This window comes from Dendropsophus ebraccatus, chromosome 11 (genome assembly GCF_027789765.1).
Source record: "Dendropsophus ebraccatus isolate aDenEbr1 chromosome 11, aDenEbr1.pat, whole genome shotgun sequence".
Classification (NCBI taxonomy): Eukaryota; Metazoa; Chordata; class Amphibia; order Anura; family Hylidae; genus Dendropsophus; species Dendropsophus ebraccatus.
The window spans coordinates 96,481,136-96,485,663 of NC_091464.1; the positions used below are offsets into that span (position 1 = coordinate 96,481,136).

General features: G+C 47.5%; 1 pseudogene; it reads right to left on the reverse strand.

Annotated features, from left to right (window-relative positions):
* Nucleotides 1–3,049: 3,049 nt before the first annotated feature.
* Nucleotides 3,050–3,410, reverse strand: LOC138767937 (alpha-ketoglutarate dehydrogenase component 4 pseudogene; annotated as a pseudogene).
* Between the last annotated feature and the right edge of the window lie 1,118 nt (nucleotides 3,411–4,528).

Genomic DNA, 4,528 nt, shown 5'->3' on the forward strand with positions numbered 1-4,528 from the left:
TGTCTATCCTGTATAATACCACGCTGACTGTCTATCCTGTATAATACCGTGCTGATGCTCCCATCCTGTATAGTACTGCACTGACGATCCATGCTGTGCGATATTACGCTGATGCTCCCATGCTGTATAATACCGCGCTGACTATCCATCCTGTATAATACTATGCTGATGCTCCCCATCCTGTATAATACAGCGCTGACGATCCATGCTGTGTAATATTGCGCTGACCATCCATGCTGTATAATACCGCGCTGACCATCCATGCTGTATAATACCATGCTGACTGTCCATCCTGTATAATGCCGTGCTGATGCTCCCATCCTGTATAATACCGCACTGACAATCCATGCTGTATAATACCGGGCTGACGATCCATGCTGTGTAATATTACACTGACCATCCATGCTGTATAATACCACGCTGACTGTCTATCCTGTATAATACCGTGCTAATGCTCCCATCCTGTATAATACCGCACTGACAATCCATGCTGTGTAATATTGTGCTGACCATCCATGCTGTATAATACCGCGCTGACGATCTATGCTGTGTAATATTGCGCTGACCATCCATGCTGTATAATACCACGCTGACTGTCTATCCTGTATAATACCGTGCTGATGCTCCCATCCTGTATAGTACTGCACTGACGATCCATGCTGTGTGATATTACGCTGATGCTCCCATCCTGTATAATACCTCGCTGACAATCCATGCTGTGTAAGGCTATGTTCACACAGCGTAAAAGTACGGCCATTGTTGCAATCGGCAACAACGGCCGTACTTTGTATGAAAAGACACGCTGCATGTTCTTCTATGGGATCCCGGCCGGAGCATATACACACTGTATACGCTCTGTCCGGGATCCTTCGCGGCGCCGCAAACAACTGACATGTCGGTTTTTACATTGAAGCGAGCGGCTCTGGCCGCCTGCTTCATAGTGTGCTGTGGGAAGTTCTGATGCGGGCGCACACTGATGCACCTGCATCAGAACCCTGCAGCCATAAAGATCATCCGGCCGGTACTGCAGTACTGGCCGGGATGATCTTTGCAGAGACCGGACGCTCTGTGACCCGGCCAGGTCACAAACGGCCGATACGGTAACCCTTGTGAACATGGCCTAATACCGCGCTGACCATCCATGCTGTGTAATACCGCACTGACCAACCATGCTGTGTAATACCGCTTTGACCATCCATGCTGTGTAATACCGCACTGACTATCCATGCTGTGTAATACCGCTTTGACCAACCATGCTGTGTAATACCGCACTGACTATCCATGCTGTGTAATACCGCTCTGACCATCCATGCTGTGTAATACCGCACTGAACATCCATGCTGAGTAATACCGCTCTGACCATCCATGCTGTGTAATACCGCACTGACCATCCATGCTGAGTAATACCGCTCTGACCATCCATGCTGTGTACTACCATGCTAACGATCCATGCTGTAACACCGTGCTCACAATCCATGCTGTTTAATACCGCGCTGATGCTCCCATGCTGTATAACACTGCGCTGATGCTCCCATGCTATATAATACCACGCTGATGCGCCCATACTGTATAACACCGTGCTGATGCTCCCATACTGTATAATACCGCGCTGATGCGCCCATACTGTATAATATCGTGCTGATGCTACCATACTGTATAACACCGTGCTGATGCTCCCATACTGTATAATACCGCGCTGATGCGCCCATACTGTATAATACCGCACTGATGCTCCCATACTGTACACTCACTGGCCACTTTATTAGGTACACCATGCTAGTAACGGGTTGGACCCCCTTTTGCCTTCAGAACTGCCTCAATTCTTGGTGGCATAGATACAACAAGGTGCTGGAAGCTTCCTCAGAGATTTTGGTCCATAGTGACATGATGACATCACACAGTTGCCGCAGATTTGTCGGCTGCACATCCATGATGCCAATCTCCCGTTCCACCACATCCCAAAGATGCTCTATTGGATTGAGATCTGGTGACTGTGGAGGCCACTTGAGTACAGTGACCTCATTGTCATGTTCAAGAAACCAGTCTGAGATGATTCTAGCTTTATGACATGGCGCATTATCCTGCTGAAAGTAGCCATCAGATGTTGGGTCCATTGTGGTCATAAAGGGATGGACATGGTCAGCAACAATACTCAGGTAGGCTGTGGCGTTGCAACGATGCTCAATTGGTACCAAGGGGCCCAAAGAGTACCAAGAAAATATTCCCCACACCATGACACCACCACCACCAGCCTGAACTGTTGATACAAGGCAGGATGGATCCATGCTTTCATGTTGTTGACGCCAAATTCTGACCCTGCCATCCGAATGTCGCAGCAGAAATCGAGACTCATCAGACCAGGCAACGTTTTCCAATCTTCTACTGTCCAATTTCGATGAGCTTGTGCAAATTGTAGCCTCAGTTTCCTGTTCTTAGCTGAGCGGAGTGGCACCCGGTGTGGTCTTCTGCTGCTGTAGCCCACATGCCTCAAAGTTGGCCGTACTGTGCGATCAGAGATGCTCTTCTGCCTACCTTGGTTGTAACGGTTGGCTATTTGAGTCACTGTTGCCTTTCTATCAGCTGGAACCAGTCTGCCCATTCTCCTCTGACCTCTGGCATCAACAAGGCATTTCCGCCCACAGAACTGCCGCTCACTGGATGTTTTTTCTTTTTCGGACCATTCTCTGTAAACCCTAGAGATGGTTGTGCATGAAAATCCCAGTAGATCAGCAGTTTCTGAAATACTCAGACCAGCCCTTCTGGCACCAACAACCATGCCACGTTCAAAGGCCTCAAATCACCTTTCTTCCCCATACTGATGCTCGGTTTGAACTGCAGGAGATTGTCTTGACCATGTCTACATGCCTAAGTGCACTGAGTTGCCGCCATGTGATTGGCTGATTAGAAATTAAGTGTTAACATGCAGTTGGACAGGTGTACCTAATAAAGTGGCCGGTGAGTGTATAATATTACGCTGATGCTCCCATACTGTATAATACCGCGCTGATACTCCCATGCTGTATAATACCGCGCTGATGCTCCCATACTTGTATACTGGAAGTGGTTTGGGTGGCCGATGTTTTATTCAGGACCTCCGCGTTGTATATAGTCCATCTCCTCAGCAGATACAGCTTTTCTCCTGTATTTCTGAGGAAGTGACTTCAGTAGTTCGCTAGTGTCTGGAGAGCCATGTGCTTTATGGACCGGTGCAGGATTTGGGGCTCCTGGAGGGTTTTCACTGGTGGCCTGATGTGCTGTTATTGGTGGTGCGGTAAATTGGTACATCATATACTTCAAGGCTTCTTGTACATTGGGTTTTGGACTGCCTTTCCTATCGGGAATCTAATGGCTGGCACATGCGGCTCCACAACCTGAACGACCCTGCTGGCCGCCGCCATCTTACTCCCCATGGGGACCCCTAGCGGCACTCCCATACTGTATAATACCGTGCTGATGCTACCATACTGTATAATACCGCGCTGATGCTCCCATGTTATATAATACCACGCTGATGCTCCCATACTGTATGATACCGCGCTGATGCTCCCATGTTATATAATACTACGCTGATGCTCCCATACTGTATAATACCGCGCTGATGCTCCCATGTTATATAATACCACGCTGATGCTCCCATACTGTATGATACCGCGCTGATGCTCCCATGTTATATAATACCACGCTGATGCTACCATACTGTATAATACCGCGCTGATGCTCCCATGTTATATAATACCACGCTGATGCTCCCATGTTATATAATACCACGCTGATGCTCCCATACTCTATAATACCGCGCTGATGCTCCCTTACTGTATAATATCACGCTGATGCTCCTATGTTATATAATAAAACGCTGATGCTCCCATACTGTATAATACCGCGCTGATGCTCCCATGTTATATAATAGCACGCTGATGCTCCCATACTGTATAATAGCACGCTGATGCTCCCATACTGTATAATAGCACGCTGATGCTCCCATACTGTATGATACCGCGCTGATGCTCCCATACTGTATAATACTGCATGGATGCTCCCATTCTGTATAATACCGCGCTGATGCTCTCATGTTATATAATACCACGCTGATGCTCCCATGTTATATAATACCATGCTGATGCTCCCATACTGTATAATACCGCGCTGATGCTCCCATACTGTATAATACTGCATGGATGCTCCCATTCTGTATAATACCGCGCTGATGCTCTCATGTTATATAATACCACGCTGATGCTCCCATACTGTATAATACTGCGCTGATGCTCCCATACTGTATAATACCATGCTGATGCTACCTTACTGTATAATACCGCGCTGATGCTCCCATGTTATACAATACCGCGATGATGCTCCCTTACTGTATAATACCAGCTGATGCTCCCATGTTATATAATACCGCGCTGATGCTCCCATGTTATATAATACTACGCTGATGCTCCCATACTGTATAATACCGCGCTGATGCTCCCATGTTATATAATACCACGCTGATGCTCCCATACTGTATGATACCGCGCTGATG